This window comes from Notolepis coatsorum (assembly GCF_963971535.1).
Source record: "Notolepis coatsorum genome assembly, chromosome: 4".
In the NCBI taxonomy this organism is placed as follows: Eukaryota; Metazoa; Chordata; class Actinopteri; order Aulopiformes; family Paralepididae; genus Notolepis; species Notolepis coatsorum.
Window position 1 is genome coordinate 194,390,511 of NC_140168.1, and position 17,824 is coordinate 194,408,334.

Below are 17,824 nucleotides of genomic sequence, written 5' to 3' on the forward strand. Positions count from 1 at the left end.
AATCAAAACAGTACAGATATGCAGAAATACTTTACATAACTTTCTCAATCAGCATCATGTCTGTACCATATCATTAAGAGACAGCTATGCTTGGGGAAGGGGAAGGGGCGTGGGACACACACACACAAACCAGCAACAGAACAAAATAAATAAATAAACAGGTAACCCAGAATATACTACATGTCAACCTCTCTTCTCTGGGTGTAGTACAGCAGTAACAAACATTCTCTTATACCAGAGCTTTGGTTGTTTCATCATTACTGCATTGCAAATCCAACCCTTCATCACTGACCTTTCTCAAAAGCATGTAAATGCATGCAGTTAGGATTGCGTCCTTCTTCCCGTTCACATATCCCTACTATTCAGCACAAAATCAAGGCAGAACAGATATGCAGATATACCTTACCACTAGTTCTCAACCAACATCCTGTCTGTACCGTGTCATCAAGAGACAGCTATGCTTGGGGAAGGGGCGCAAAAATAAGTAAATACATTAACAGAAATAAAAAATTTAAATAAAATTATAATAATGTTAAAAATAAAAATAAATAAACAAACAAATAACAGGTAAACCAGAATATACTACATGTGTAGTTCAAACCATTTAAAAAATAAAATGACAATAAAGTGGGGAGTGAGATGAAAATAATAAGATGAAAATAAGTAAGACATTGCCTTTATAGCCCTATTCGCTCTATACAAGCCCACTTTCTATCGAACTGTTCACCTTGCAACCTGATCAGATGAGTCATCCTCTCCATGTCCTGAATTTCTTTAACTTTGTTTAGCCATTGGTTATGTGTTGGTGGACTGGGTTTTAACCAGTTAATTGTGATAATTTTCTTGGCAGCAGTTAACAGTATTTGAAGAAGATACACACTTTTCCTTTCCTCAATGCCCTCTGGTATGACTCCGAGGATGGCAGTTTTGAAATCTTGTGGAATGTCCATGTCAAATACTTTTTTTACATCCCTGAATACATCATCCCAGAGGTGAAATCGTTTTGGGCATGTCCAGCAAATGTGTGTATGGTTACCTATTTGTTCACCACATCCCCTCCAGCATTCGCTTGTGGGAGTCATACCTGCTTTAGCAGTCAATAAGGGGGTATTGAAAAACCTACTAATGACCTTCCATTTATATTCTCTCCAGGAATTAGAATTAGCCACCTTATGTGCTTCAGTACAAACATCGAACCACTCCTCTTGTGAGATCTCCTGTTGGAGCTCAGCCTCCCACTTCAACTTAATGTATAGCGAGTCGTTGGGGTTCATTGATATTAGGTTTTGATATAATTTAGAAAGAATTTTTTGTATTGAAGCATCAATTTGGATATTAGCTATAAAGCGTTCTATAGCAGAAGGGTGTCGAATTTTGTCCCAATCTTCCTGGTTTTCTAAAAAAATCTTAATTGGAGACATCTGAAAAAGTCAGTACTAGGTAGGCTAAACTTGAGTTGTTCAAAAGATTTAAGCTGGCCGGAGTGAATAAGTTGGTGAACAAATTTCAGACCCTTTGTCCTCCATCCACTGAATCCTGCATCCAAAGTTGATGGTGTAAAGTCCCCAATGAAACCGATTGAGGTCAGGCCCGATGTTGAAGGCAACCTGAACTCTTTCTGGACCTCTCTCCATATTTTTATCGTAAATCTGGACCACACACCTATTGAGTCCTCCCTTATCTTATGTCCAGAGAGTAATAAGGCAGTAAGTTGTTTCTGTGTAGATAAGTCTTTTTCCATTTTTAACCATCTTGATGACAAATCATCTGTAATCCAGGTGTGCAAGGGTCTAAGTTGAGCAGCCCAAAAATAATATTTGAGGTTAGGGAGGGCCAGCTGTAATGTTTTGAAACGCACTCTAGATAATTTCCCCTGCCATATTAAACGTGAGAGTAATCGATTTAGTAAGTTAAAAGTGGGGTTATCAATTGGGATGGGCAGCATTTGAAACGGATACAGTAGTCTAGGGAGTATGTTCATTATGATTATTTCCACCCTCCCTATCAAGGAAAGAGGCATAACAGTCCATCTATCCACGTCCTCTCTGATCTTATTGATAAGCCTTGTGTAGTTGGCTTTATACAATTGGTCAAATGTAGGTGTTATGGTAATGCCTAAATATTTAATACCAGTGCTTGGCCATTTAAAAGGGAAGAGGGATCTGGCCTGTTGAGAAATGTTCCCCCCAATAGCCAGTGCCTCTGTTCTGTCTATGTTAATTTTGTATCCAGAGTAATAACCAAATGTTTTAATTTTACTCATAAGGCATGGAATCGACCTCACTGGGTCGGATAGGTAGAGGAGGACATCGTCTGCATACAATGAAATCTTATGTTCTTCCCATCCCACGTTCACTCCCCTGATATTCACCTCTTCCCTTATCAATTGGGCCAGCACTTCTATTGAAATATTGTACAGTAGAGGAGAAAGACTGCAACCCTGCCTAACTCCCCGTTGTAGGCTGAAGGGAGTAGAAATGTTGCCATTCACACGCACAGAGGACTTCAAATCTGAATATAATACTCTAATATAATTAATAAATATTGGGCCAAAACCAAATTTTTCTAAAGTTTGAAATAAAAATTCCCATGAAACCCGGTCAAAAGCCTTTTCGGCATCCAGCCCTAAGACCATTGCTTCGTCCTGACCCTTCTGGGAAAACGCCATCACATTCAGGAGCCTTCGTATGTTATTACCAGAATATCTGCCTGTGATGAATCATGTTTGATCAGGGTGTATAATTTCTTTTATAACTGAGTTCATCCTCCGGGCTAAAATAGTGGTGAGCACCTTTAAATCACAGTTGAGCAAACTTATTGGACGGTAGGACCCACATAGTGTTGCATCTTTCCCTTCTTTGTGTATTACTGTGATAATAGCATCCGCCCACGTCTTAGGGAGTGTTTTTGTCTGGAATGAGTGGTCATATGCCTTCAGTAACAAGGGGGCTAAAATGTCCACAAATGTCTTATAGAAATCGTTAGAAAAACCATCCGGACCTGGACTTTTATTATTTTTGAGATTTCTAATTACTTCTCTGATTTCAAAATCTGTAATAGGTGCTTCCATTTCGTCTCTTGCCGATTCTGACAGATTTGGGAGATTAATATTTTGCAAAAAGGTTTTTATCTCATTCACTTCATTACAGGTAGGCCTACCGGTGTTCTTATAAAGCATTTTATAAAACTCTGCGAAGGCTGAGGATATTTCCTCTGGTTTTGCTAGGTACGAGGTGTTCCCTTCTTTGGTTGACTTAATTTTGGCTACAGTAGACAGGGCTTGTTGTTGCCTTATGCGGTATGCCAGCAGGCAGCTAGCTCTGTCCCCACTTTCATAAGATGTCTGCTTCATAAACCTTAAATCACGCTCTACCTTTTCAGATGTTAGTTTATTGAGTGCTTGACGCGCCTCTTTAAGTTCCTTCAGTACCTCCGGGAGCTGCTGCATTTTGTGCTGGTATTCCAGCCTTTTAATTTAATTTTCTAAACTAACTCTGTATGTATCATTTCTTTTCTTTTTAGCAGATGCGAAAGCTATTATGCGACCCCTCAAATAAGCTTTGGCACACTCCCACAGTGTCACAGGAGACATTTCAGGTGTCATGTTGAATTCAAGGTATTGTTGCATTTCCTCTTCAACAAATTGGACAAAATTCTTGTCATTTAGCAGCCCTGTGTCGAAGCGTCATCTCCTGGATGAGCGACAGTCTCCTATGTTCCAGACCAGAGCCACTGGCGCATGGTCAGATAATGTAATAGATTAAATGTCACACTTGACCACCCTATGGGCTTCTGATTTACTGGTAAAGAAATAGTCGATGCGTGAATAAGAATCATTTGGGTTGGAGTAGCATGTAAAGTCTCTTCCTCTCGGGTGTATGTGTCTCCACACATCTACCATACCGGTTTCAAGGCAATTATTTTTAAGCGATCTAGACATCGAAGAGAGAGTTGAGGTCGATGCTGGTTGTTTGTCTAATGAGTTTGATAAAGTAGAGTTGATATCTCCTCCCCACAACAAGAGACCCGATGCTTTTTCCAAAATTAACTTAAATATTTTCGTTATAAATTGAGGATTATTATCATTTGGAGCGTATACATTCAGAAGAGAAACCTCCCTGCCCCCTATGGATCCATTGACCAAAATGTATCTGCCTTCTTTATCCTTAAATTGAGATATGAGGGAAAATTGAACCATCCTGTGTATTAAAATTGCAACCCCACATTTCTTGCTCCCCTGATGGGAGGAGAAGAAGACCTGATTAGCCCAAGACCGGGTTATTTTCTGATGTTCAATATCGGAAAGATGACTTTCTTGAATAAATGCTATTTGGCACTGGAGTTGTTTCAGTTGTGTGAGAATCTTCTTCCTCTTAATTGGGCTGTCAATCCCTTGACATTATAAGTTATGACCTTAATGGTGTCCGCCATAGGGATGATTTATGTACATTTAGAACTTCTAGTTTACGGATTAGAAAGCAAGGCTTGCGCATTACAAAATAGTGAGGCACTTGACAAAACAGAAAAAATAAAGAGGGGAGGGGTGTGCTGTCTCTAAGTGTAGCATTATCAACATTAAACATTGTTGCAAACCACATAACTATATACAAAAATAACAGAACCTGGATCTCCACATTGTTTAAACACCAACAAGTAAAGCTCTCTCTCTATGCAGCCTTTTCTCAAAGCATGCTGCATATGAGAGGAAAGTAAGCATCCAGACCGACCTATAAGTCGTCCAGGCTTGTTGGTACATTCTAATTAAATTAGAAAGTTAGCAACCAAAAATCTGACCTCCTCAGGGTCCTACCCGCCAGATATAACGCCCTCTGTATCAGCCCCCGGCCACTTGTGACGCCTCTCATTTAGGTCGAATAATTATGCTGCTAAATGAAATGTTTGCTGTATACAACCCTTTTAATTCAGTCAAATTAAACAAGACAGAGAATTGCCATAATAATTATAGAAGTCGCAAGTGAGTATCATCCGTTTCAGACATTACAAAGTTAGGGTTTATAATTATATTGAGAACGGAGTAGAGTTCTTGTCGGGCCAACACAGAAAAGAAAAATGTGCTGATATTTACTTTGCAGCCTTAAAAGTGTCAATACTCTTCTTCTTTAATAAACATTCTACTGTTATTGCTAGTCCCCGTTAAGTTCGGACTGTTAAACCGTCTCACCCCGATCATCCAAAGTTTTTCTTCAGCAGCTCCTCTGCGTCACGGCAAACGCTTCTTCTCTCGGCTACACCTCCACCTCGGCCGGTTGTCTGCCATCCGATGCAGCGTTGTTCGCGGCCCAGCTTCTCCCACTCCGACAGACTGGTCTTTATTCCGAGAGGCGCCAGACCCTCGGCTGCTTCCCACGCCGAGGAGAACACCTTGGTTCCGCCCGGCAAGTGCACAATCATCTTAGCTGGGTAGCGGGTCTGGCATCTGATGTTTTTTTCCTTCAGCTGTTTTCTGATGTCGGTGTATTCTTTTCGTCTGCGCTGCACCGCGGGTGAGTAGTCGTTGTCCAATGTTATTCTCTTGCCTTTGTATAGTAGCTCTTTTTCTTTCCACGCCTTTGTGAGGAGTTGTAGCTTGGTTTGGAAGTGAAGTAATTTCACCACGAAGGATCTCGGAGGGGAGGTAACATCTGCTTTCGGTGCCAGGGAGCGGTGTGCCCTTTCTGCGTGTACCTCAGTTTGCGGAGAGAGATGTAATAAATCTTTGAGAACGTTTTCCACCCATTTTGCCGTGTCTCCTTCCTCTGAGTCCTCTGCCACTCCATACATCCTGATGTTGTTCCTTCTGGACGCGTTTTCAAATTCCTCGCACCTGTCTTCTAGCTGCTTCTCTCTTCTCAGCAAATAGCTAATCAACCTCTGGTTGGTCGCGCAGCTGCTTTCGGTTTCGACAAGTCTGTTTTCGGTTTCATCAAGTCTGTTTTCGGCTGCGTCCATGCGGCTTTTCAAACCTGTAACCGACTGCTGTATATCACTTATTGATAGTGATATTGTCTCGAGTTGTCCGTGTACTTCTTGCCGAAAGTTCCGTATCTCGTTGAGAATCAGGTTGGCGTCGCTCAATCCTGTAGCATGTGCGTCTGTGTCCTCAGGTGGTATTGGAGTCTCTATAGCTAGTGCAAGCAGTGCGTCTTGCTTTTATTTGCCCCACTTTCTCCCACGTTGACTCATTTTGTTGAACAAAGAGAATGAGCAATAAAGTACTGTGTTTGGCTCGGGGTATTATTGAAGTTTGAGGCGAAATTCACCGGGCCGGGTCGGAGCTGATCTAGCGAGCTGCCATCTTGGTGGAGTGACCGCATACTTACAATGTCCACACACACACACACACACACACACACACACACACACACACACACACACACACACACATACACACACACACACACACACACACACACACACACACACACACACACACACACACACACACACACACACACACACACACACACACACACACACACACACACACACACACACAGGAGGGGGCAGATGAGCATGGTCAGATTCATCTCGGGCCAGGCCATATATGGCAGTTGGATACAGGCACACACAAGCACACACACATACACACACACACCTCACCAGTGATGCCAGTAACGCGTTACTAAGTAACGCGTTATTGTAATCTGATTACTTTTCCCCGAAAATAGTAATCTAACGCGTTAATCTTTAAAAGCCAGTAATCTGATTGCAGTTACTAGTCCAAGTGGCTGTGCATTACTATTTCGTTACTATCTCATCATAAATTCATAATGCAGGCGGAATGCAGTATTTTATTCCGTTTTCGACAGTCAAAAATACATTTTGAGCTGTTTTTCTTTTGGGAGTGACGTGGTGTGGCAGTGAAAGGGTTAAATACAAGAATGTGTCCCGCGGCGTGACTGGTCCCTCTGTCTGTGAGTGACTCTGCTTTGGTCCAATCACATTCCCCATCCACAGTCTGCGAATCAGAGGCAGAGTAGGGCGGGTCTTCACAGGACATCATGTGACATATGCGCCAATCGTGTGAGAGCAGGGCTCCGTCGTCGGAGAATTCCACCCCAAAACGCTTGGCAAAATTAAAAGTGAAACCGCAAGATGACTTTTGCGGTTTCTGTTCAGAATTCCACCCCAAAACGCTTGTCTAAACGTAGCCTCAGTCACTACTTCACGGCGGAGGAAACAAAATACTGTCTACCGCTAAAAACAGCACATCCAATTGCATTGAAAGCATCTGGAATCACAACACTAGCCGACGCTTCGACTAGGTACAGGAGGGTTGATGGTGGCAGAGCAAAAGCTCTTATTTGCCAGATTTACAGTTAATTTACATGTTAAAGAGAGACTGATTGTATGTTTATAGAGAGACATTTATAAAAACTATTTAATAGTTACAGTTGATATAATTGAATAGTTCAGCCTGCATTTGTTAGATGTGATACACTGGTTTTGTAAAACCACTGGCTGGCTGCTCTAATGCTGTGAGCATCATAGACTGTTGCTTTACCATACTTGATGGTACAGAAGCTGAAGCACTAGTTTAACAATTTACATTATGTGCAGAGAAACAAGTTAAAAACAATTTATGCACTTTCAATAAAGCGTTTAAAAAAAAACTGTTGGGGGAACGACGACGACTTCGTAACCTAGTTACTTTCAAAGTAACTAAGTTACTCTGATAATCAAGTAATCAGTAAAGTAACTTAGATTACTTTTAAAGGAGTAATCAGTAATCAGTAATCAGATTACTTTTACAAGTAATCTGTGGCATCACTGCACCTCACACACACACACACATACATACACACGTGCACACACACACGCGCACCCCTCCCTCTTCTGTCTTTGTGCAAGCAAGAGGGTATATAAATCGCTGTCATGTCATGTGTATTCATTCTGATGCTGGTGCGAGAGGAGCTGAGCCCGTGCGCGCTGCAGGAGAGTTCTCTTCTCTGTGTGACCAACAAATAAAGAGAAATACAACTTTGTCGCCTGTGAATCTCTGGTCAGCTGGTACTATACTATATCAATTCAAGGACTTACGAGGGAGAGAAATCCCTAACATCTCAAAAGACTTGTTGAAGGCAGAGGTTCTGTGTAGGATTGTTAGTAACTGTCTAACTGCATATATAACTGTTCACACTAGTAACTGTCTACCTGCATATATAACTGTGTCCACTAGAGGGCACCCTAGGCGGAGACACTCAGGAGTACTACCAGGTGGCGAGTATAAGTAGCTATGTCTCCTCCCACTTCTTTCTCTTCCCCCTAGTCTCTCAGTGAGAGAAGACCTGTATAGTGACTGCTCTGCCATGTGAATAATAAACCACGCCGATTAAAGGCTCAAGATAGAAACCATGCCTCTTGACCACATTATTGTCGCCCTATAGCCGAATTCTGTTAACAGGTTATGGGCCCAGATAACACAGGGCAAAATAATAAGGGTACTGTAGCAAGCTTAGCTGAAGTATAGGCTAGGTTAGCGCCGGGAGCACCGCGTGGCTAGACGCTAGGCCAACAAGAGCTAAAGCTAAGCCTACCACTAACGAAGAGGATGGAAAACAAGAGAAGGGGCAAATGGCCATCATTCATGGAAAAGCAGAGAACTATGAGCTCTGGGAAGAGCGCATGCTGTGCTGCATGCACGGTGCAGGGCTGAAGGAGACGATCCTGGCGGCCCCCACGGGAGAACTGACGGCGGAAGAGCAAGCCCTGAACGACCAGCGTAACGCAAACGCGTACTGTGAGTTAGCGCCGATGCTCGACGACACCAGCTTGGGGCTGATATTCCGCGACACTAAAGACAGAGGCCGAGAAAGCCTGGAGGTGTTGAGAGAGCATTACATCGGGAGAGGAAGACCCAGAGTCGTGGCCCTCGACATAGCACTAACGGGCCTGAGGAAGGGGACCACCGAGACCGTGACCGAATACGTCAACAGAGCGGAGCAGATCACGACGCCATTGAGGAGTGCCGGAGAAGCACCAAGCTATGGGCTAATGATGGCGATGATAATGAGAGGACTACCGGAGCTGTACAAACCGTTCACACTCCTGGTAACACACGGTTCAACGGACATGACGTTGGGACAGTTCAAGGCTAAGTTAAGGAACTTCAAGGCCTCAGAAGACACCCACCCAGCCACCGCGGAGGAGGGGGAGAGGGTGCTAAAGGCCCGAGCGACGCCAAGGGAGAGAAACAGGACCATGACGGAACTGGCGTGTTGGCGATGCGGAGATAAAGGCCATCGGAGAAGCGACTGCACAAAGACTGTCTGGTGTAGCTTCTGCAAATCCACGGGGCACACAGACAGAGTGTGCATGAAGAAACATGACCAGAGCGCGCGATACATGCATGGGCAAGATGACGGCCATGGACGAGACAACGGCCATGGACGAGATGGAGGCCACGATCAAAATGGCGGCTACAGACAAGATGGCGGCTACGGACAAGAAGACGGCTGGGGACAGGATGACGACAGCGGACACGATGGCGGCGACGGTCGACGTGAGACGGATCGAGACGACGCCCGGAGAATAACGGGACAAGAAGACTGCTCTTTTGGGGCGCGGACGGCGTGCACCGCCGGACCGGCCCAGCTGCAGCGAGTCCAGAGGAGGGGACTGATCGTGGACACAGGTGCGTCATCCCATGTCATCAACGACAGGAGTCTATTCAAGAACTTTGACGACACTTTCCACCCGGAGAGGCACAGCATGGAGCTGGCGGACGGATGATGCACCTACGGATTGGCGCAAGAGAGGGGAGACGCACAGGTATGCCTCACGGACAGTAAGGGGCGCCGGCGTATGGTGACGCTAAAGAACGCTCTATACGTACCATTGTTCCCACAAGGACTATTCTCTGTAATAGCTGCTACTGCAAGCGGTGCCAAGGTATTCTTCGATAAAGGTAAAACATTTCTTGTAGAACCTGACGTACCCGGTTTGACATAAAGATGTACCAGAGAATATATTATCTGAAAACGGAGTGTAATGACAACGACAAGTGTAATGATAATAATGATATGTGTAGCGGGACGCCCAGTCACGATATTCAGACATGGCACGAGATTATGGGTCATTGTAATTACGAGGATTTACTGAAACTGCAAGTAGTGTCAGAAGGCATGCACATTGAAGGAGAAAAGCGTAGACTTGACAAAAATTTTGCAGTGTCCAAAACGGGGACGTTTACTCAATCGAGATACAGAAATCCCACAGACAGAGTAAGGGTACCACTTGCATTAGTTGACACGGACCTAGCCGGCCCAGTAAGCAACAAGTCCATAGAAGGCTTTAGATATGTACAGTCTTTTACAGACGTGTGCACAGGGGCAGTGTCTACTTTCTTAAAGCAAAGAGTGACATACCCCAGGCCACAGAGAAATTCCTGGCAGACGTAGCCCTTATGGTAACGTAGGATGCTTGAGGTCCGACCACGAAACCGAGTTCACAAACAGAGAGTTCCAATCACTGTTGAGAAGGTATAAGATAAGACACGAGACGTCACGTCCATATCCCCCACACCAGAACGGTGTGGCAGAGAGGGAATGGCATACCCTTTTCGAAATGGCTAAGAGTAAACTAGCAGATAGTAACTTACCTAAGAGCCTATGGCATTATGCGGTGCAAGAAGCCGCTTACACCAGAAACAGAAGCTTTAATAAGCACTTGGGCACCACCCCATATACAGCACTGACAGGAAAGAAGTGTAATCTAGCCAGAATGCACCGATTTGGATCAGTGTGTTATGCGTACCTGCAGGACAGGGGAAAACCCAAGTCCAAGGGTGAAAAAGGATTTTTCGTAGGACACGACAAAGGAAGCCCTGCTTTCCTAGTTTATCACCCAGGTAACGGTCGAGTGCAGAAACACTTGCTAGTCAAGTTTGTCACGAAGACAACCTGTGAGAGCGAGACACAGACAGAGGAGCCAGAGTTGGACTCCAGAGCGAGGTGTGTAGAAACAGAGACACATCAACCCAGTGTACTTAGTACAGTCGTGCAGACAGACAGTCAGCAACCCCCAGAGGGCGATGACGAGGAGCACCCGAGGGTGACGTCAAGTGCCCCAAGCAGTGGGAGGTATCCCTCAAGGGAACACAAACCCCCAAAATATCTGACAGACTATGCCAGGAAAGGGAGTGACGAGGAGGACAATACACCTACCCCCGTTGATTACTACTACAGGGTAGTCAGTGGGGTAAACCCGACCTTTTAAAGAGGCCACATTGTCCCCCGAAGAGGGCAGACAGACAGCGGGAGGGAAATGGTTGTATTCAACCAAGTTACCAGAGGGCAGACAGACAGTGGGAGGAAAATGGGTGTATTCAATCCAGGAGGGTATTGAAGGCCACAGCAAATACAAAGTATGGTTCGTAGAAAATTGCTTAAATGCTGAAGGAGGGTGACAAATTGCTTAAATGCTGAAGGAGGATACTCCAGGTTTAAATACGGGAGGAGTAGAATCCATGTTTGAATGTCTGACTAGAGACCATGTTTGAATACTGAAAGGAATCCTATGTTTAATTCAATGTTTAAATACAGAAATGGGTCCCATTTTTAAGTACAGAGGTGGATGAGTATGTTTAAAATACTGAAAATTGTGTGGAGGTATCCCAGAGGAGATATGTGGAAAAGCTCCTGAGATGTTTTGACTGAAGTAAGAGATGTATAGATAAACTGTGGGTACTCGCCCTGACTTATGTTTTTGTAGTGAGTAAGAGTGTCACAGTATTTTGCTGACCCCACAGAGAAGCATTGAACTACGTCAAAAATATGTTTTTCGTTATCCCAGAGGTGCAGCAGACGGACAGCGGTGTTTCATGAAAGACAGCAAAGGTTTAAGGCTTAAAGCCCACAGTGATACTATCAGCCTGTGAAGCTGAGTATATGTTTCTAGCTATGTCAATGCAAAATGTGTTTATCTAGAACAACTGTTCGAAGTGATGGAGAAAAGATTATGAATATATTGCTCAAAAAATGTAGTAGGTAATTGAAATGTACCCTCTATGCTGAATATGGTGCTTTTGTAGATGATGGGCGTTCTGTCAACACCGTTTAAAATGATGGACATTGTGTATATATGGAGACTATTGTTTATGAGGACAACCAGGGGACCATTGTGATTGCTAGAAACCCAATGTGTCAACATAGATGTAAACATGCCATTATAGAAAATATCATCTCATCAGGTATGTCATCAGAGAAGAAAGAATGACACTGGTTTACTGTCCAATGGACGACAGAGTAGCAGACACTATGAGGAAACCTGTTTCAAATTAAAATTGAAGGGATTTGCAAGGGTCATGTTTAATGTGAAGATATTGACTGTCATACCCTGTTGATGTTTTTGGGATTATATTATTTCCTTTGTAAAATGTTTTTCCAAGAAGTCAGCCAGTATGCTAAACCCTAAGTGGGAGTGTTGAAGGCAGAGGTTCTGTGTAGGATTGTTAGTAACTGTCTAACTGCATATATAACTGTTCACACTAGTAATTGTCTATCTGCATATATAACTGTGTCCACTAGAGGGCACCCTAGGCGGAGACACTCAGGAGTACTACCAGGTGGCGAGTATAAGTAGCTATGTCTCCTCCCACTTCTTTCCCTTCCCCCTGGTCTCTCAGTGAGAGAAGACCTGTATAGTGACTGCTCTGCCATGTGAATAATAAACCACGCCGATTAAAGGCTCAAGATAGAAACCATGCCTCTTGACCACATTATTCTCGCCCTATATAGCCGAATTCTGTTAACAAGACTACACTCAAGTTAGGTTGCGCCAAATCCTTGAGTCAATCCTCGCCTTTTTCTAACTCTATGAGATTTCTATGAACTGATATTTCACTAACACTTAAAATCCTTACATTTGTTGAGTAAATATGGGAAAAGAGCGTGGCGGTCAATGAGTTAAGGGGTTAAATCAGGTAGTATTTTTAGTTCCTAGTGTGTTTCCTCGAATCCCCCTGTCTGCTCACGCGGTCTTCGCGGTGGCCCGCCCGGGTGAAGGGACACCTCCACGACCGTGACAGCAGCACCCTGGTACTCCGTTCTAATCCGTCACAAGCAGAGCTCCATTGTGTGCATGTCGTCCTGTTACCACAGGCACCTATGGGAGTGCATGGTTAGCCCGGAAGAGGGAGTAGAACCGGTGTATACTGAAGGTGACGTGTGAGTGTAGACCTATAAATCCACTTTTGTGGATGGTGCTTTGCACCTGCATTTTTTTGTATGTCTTCGGCATTCGGTGCTGATAACTGTGTGTATACGTTCCGCCATTTTGGTGCTTTCCACAGTGTGTATATGCTCCACCATTTTGGTGTGTTGTGACTTTTTGATAATTACATAATTTGAATAGCCTGAAATATCATTTTTATTATAGCATAAAGTGTGTAAATGAATTGGCATAAATATGTTCTAGAATAGCCTTAATGGATATTTATGTTAAATTGTTTATTATATTGTTTAGAATAAAATTACATTATGAGCTATATTTCTGTAATGCACCATTTTTGCCCCCAGTGGTAAGTCAGTTGAGGGCAGGCACAGCCGCACGCTCCAACGTTAATTGGAGACGCGTGCCACCTGTAAAAGGGTGTGTTTGATCCTTCGGGAGAAGTGAGAATTTGTTTGTTAGAACTAGAAGCCATGCATCGCTGCTGCTCTGCCTGGAGAAACAATGTAAAGGGAAAACGAATTAAACAAAATTGATTATTGAGAACTACATTGCTGCCTCCTGGTCGTGACTGAAAAATGAAGAACGAAAACTGTGAAGTTTGAATAATCATGTGTTTTAATGGAAAGAGGACTTTGAACAGTTTATTGTGCAAACATGGTGCTTTCCACAGTGTGTATACGTTCCGCCATTTTGGCGCCTGCTACACGTTCCACTATTTTGGTGCTTTCCACAGTGTGTATATGTTCCACTATTTTGGTGCTTTCCACAGTATGTATACGTTCCACCATTTTGGTGCTTTCCACAGTGTGTAGCTATACGTTCCACCATTTTGGTGCTTTCCACAGTGTGTATACGTTCCACCATTTTGGTGCTTGCTACAGTGTGTATACGTTCCACCATTTTGGTGCTTGCTACAGTGTGTATACGTTCCACTATTTTGGTGCTTTCCACAGTGTGTATACGTTCCACCATTTTGGTGCTTTCCACAGTGTGTAACTATACGTTCCACCATTTTGGTGCTTTCCACAGTGTGTATACATTCCACTATTTTGGTGCTTTCCACAGTGTGGATACGTTCCACCATTTTGGTGCTTTCCACAGTGTGTAAGTATACGTTTCACCATTTTGGTGCTTTCCACAGTGTCTATACGTTCCACCATTTTGGTGCTTTCCACAGTGTGTAGCTATATGTTTCACCATTTTGGTGCTTTCCACAGTTGTTCCACCATTTTGGTGCTTTCCACACATATTTTGGTGCTTGCTACAGTGTGTATACGTTCCACCATTTTGGTGCTTTCCACAGTGTGTAAGTATACGTTTCACCATTTTGGTGTTTTCCACAGTGTGTATACGTTCCACCATTTTGGTGCTTTCCACAGTGTGTAGCTATATGTTTCACCATTTTGGTGCTTTCCGCAGTGTGTATATGTTCCACCATTTTGGTGCTTTCCACAGTGTGTAGCTATACGTTCCACCATGTTGGTGCTTTCCACAGTGTGTATACATTCCACCATTTCGGCGCTTGCTACAGTGTGTATACATTCCACTATTTTGGTGCTTTCCACAGTGTGTATACGTTCCACTATTTTGGTGCTTTCCACAGTGTGTAGCTATATGTTGCACCATTTTGGTGCTTTCCACAGTGTGTAGCTATACGTTCCACCATTTTGGTGCTTTCCACAGTGTGTATACGTTCCACCATTTTGGCGCTTGCTACAGTGTGTATACGTTCCACCATTTTGGTGCTTTCCACAGTGTGTAGCTATACGTTCCACCATTTTTGTGCTTTCCACAGTGTGTATACGTTCCACCATTTTGGTGCTTTCTACAGTGTGTACGTTATGCCGTCTGGTTGCCGTTTCCCATTGTCTCTCGCTCAGTGCTGGTCGGTCAGGGTACCGCCCCTCCATCTCGCTGATAGGCTGCTGCAGGTCTCATGACGCCATGTCTGCACTGATAGTTGTCAGTCAGTAAGCAGATTGACCAATGGGCGACTTTCTCTCACCAAAATCCCCTTTTCCCCCCCTACATTTTTATAAGAATGTAATTTCCAAATAAATATGTATCTCTGTTTTTTTTACACCTTCACCTGCTGCATTACTGTGTGTGGGAAACTACTGTAGGCAACCTAGTCCAGGTTGTATTTCCTAGATCTGTGACACTAACGTTGGTTAGCAGAGTGCGTGTGAGGACAGTGTGTGTTGACGTCACACAGTGATGCCAGCGTGTAATGAAGTCACACAGTGAGGACAGCGTGTGTTGAAGTCACACAGTGAGGACAGCGTGTGTTGAAGCTACACAGTGATGACAGCGTGTGTTGAAGTGACACAGTGATGACAGCATGTGATGACGTCACACAGTGAGGACAGCGTGTTGGTCGGACGTCACCCTATAGTTCTAGGATTTAACATCACCATGACAACATGCCAACATTGAACGTTTTGGGGTTTAGAAACAAACCCATCATTATCAACCTCATACACTGTATTGTCAACCATATGCACTGTACTTAAATAAATCATGTGGAACCCACCCATGCTATTTTATTGAAATTGTGTTTTTAAGTTGCAGGAAATCAGAGCAAATGGCTTTCTTGCTATTGTATACACGCCCCCATGCCTCAAATGGATATTTTTAATCTTTCAAAATGTTCAGTTGCTATTGCATTCACTTATCTGTGTTTCATTAAAGATAATGCATGCATGCTTACCAACTGTTTCGCCTGTTTTATTGCAACACTACTATCACAGACATATAAGAAGCATAACTAAAAGTATGTAAGGGATATGTACATGTATATACTGTAGTATGTATGTACAAATTATTACATGCAGGTACAGATGTGGATAGACCTGTGGTACCTAATCTCACGTAGCCGCACCTCTGGAGACTTATCCGTGGCCCGGATTCTATGTCAAGGTAATATAAAATGCGTCTGAGTAAGTCCAATTAAATTACACGACATACAGTCTCCCTGGGAGATCAAAGGTTCATGTGGGTATATGTTAATTTTCCCGTCTGTGATATGAAGCCAGCACAGATTGGAATAGATTGGACGACAAAATTAAACTGAGTAAAAACGCCATGCAGTTGAAAGTTTTATCTAAACGAGCTTGAAAGGTACAGTAAAGAGGAGGGAGGTTGTAACTCTCATTGATGTTGGATGAGATGTTCTTGAAAGGTACAGTAAAGAGGAGGGAGGTTGTAACTCTCATTGATGTTGGATGAGATGTTCTTGAAAGGTACAGTAAAGAGGAGGGAAGTTGTAACTCTCATTGATGTTGGATGAGATGTTCTTGAAAGGTACAGTAAAGAGGAGGGAGGTTGTAACTCTCATTGATGTTGGATGAGATGTTCTTGAAAGGTACAGTAAAGAGGAGGGAGGTTGTAACTCTCATTGATGTTGGATGAGATGTTCTTGAAAGGTACAGTAAAGAGGAGGGAAGTTGTAACTCTCATTGATGTTGGATGAGATGTTCTTGAAAGGTACAGTAAAGAGGAGGGAAGTTGTAACTCTCATTGATGTTGGATGAGATGTTGAAATGAATGTCTTGTCAGGTTTTTTTCTGATCTAGTCAGCAGATACCTTTTTTGCTTTCTAAAGATACTGGATGTACAGTAGCCTATTGATTGTACAATAACGTATTATTCCTTAACGGTAATGACTGTGTATGAACTCGATGGATCGATCAAAAGTCAAATGATTTAGTTTGTAGATGATTTTGTTCGAAGACATTTTGAAGATTGTGTTTGAAGGTGTACTTGGTTATGTATCTCAGGACTAATGATGAAGTGGTTGATGTATCGATAAATTTTTTTGTTAATGGTTTATTGTAGGGATGTCCGATATTATCGGCCGATATTGGCATTCAAATGCTTTATTATTATGAATTATTTTACATTTATTTAACCTTTATTTACCCAGGCAAGCAAGTAAGAACAAATTCTTATTTGATCTATTGTCATAAGTATGCATAATGTTGTGTTAATTCCACGACAAGAGATATGTAATGTTAATTACCTGAAATTATTCAGTTTTTTTGGGGGGGAAACCCTGCATATATCGGTATCGGAAATTAAGAGTTGAACAATATCGGATCAGTTTCTGGCGGGCGTGTCGTAGTTGAGGGGGGGGGGGGGGGGCTTGGATTGTTTGCTGGGTACAGTGATTGAGCCACCATTTTTGGCACCGTGCCTGTCATTGTGCATGGTGGTGGTGGGGGTGTCGTTTCTGTGGGCTGCTTTGTTGCCTCTGGTCCTGGTGGCTTTGCCATTGCAGGGGGATCAGTGGTTTCGGATTATGCGGGGGGGTGGAGGGTTGTGTGCTCCATAGCCTGTGGCCGTGCCCAGGGGGTGACGATTCTGAATGTTTGGGCGGCTGGACATGGTGGTGGTTGGATGCTTTCAGAGGGTTGTGGTGGGGGAGTTCAGTGGTGGGGCCTGTTATTGTTATTTTTTATTATTTTATATTGTTTGAAATGCACTTTTAATTTATTAATTGAAAGTGTAGGGGTACGCTGGGTCCTACAGGGCTCAGGTTGAAGCTTGTATCAAAGCAGCAAGTAACCATTAGACTGGGGGGTTTCCTGTAGCCAGTTAGGTCAGTGTTAGTAGGTGAATTCTACTAATAATACTAAGTACTGTATATGTT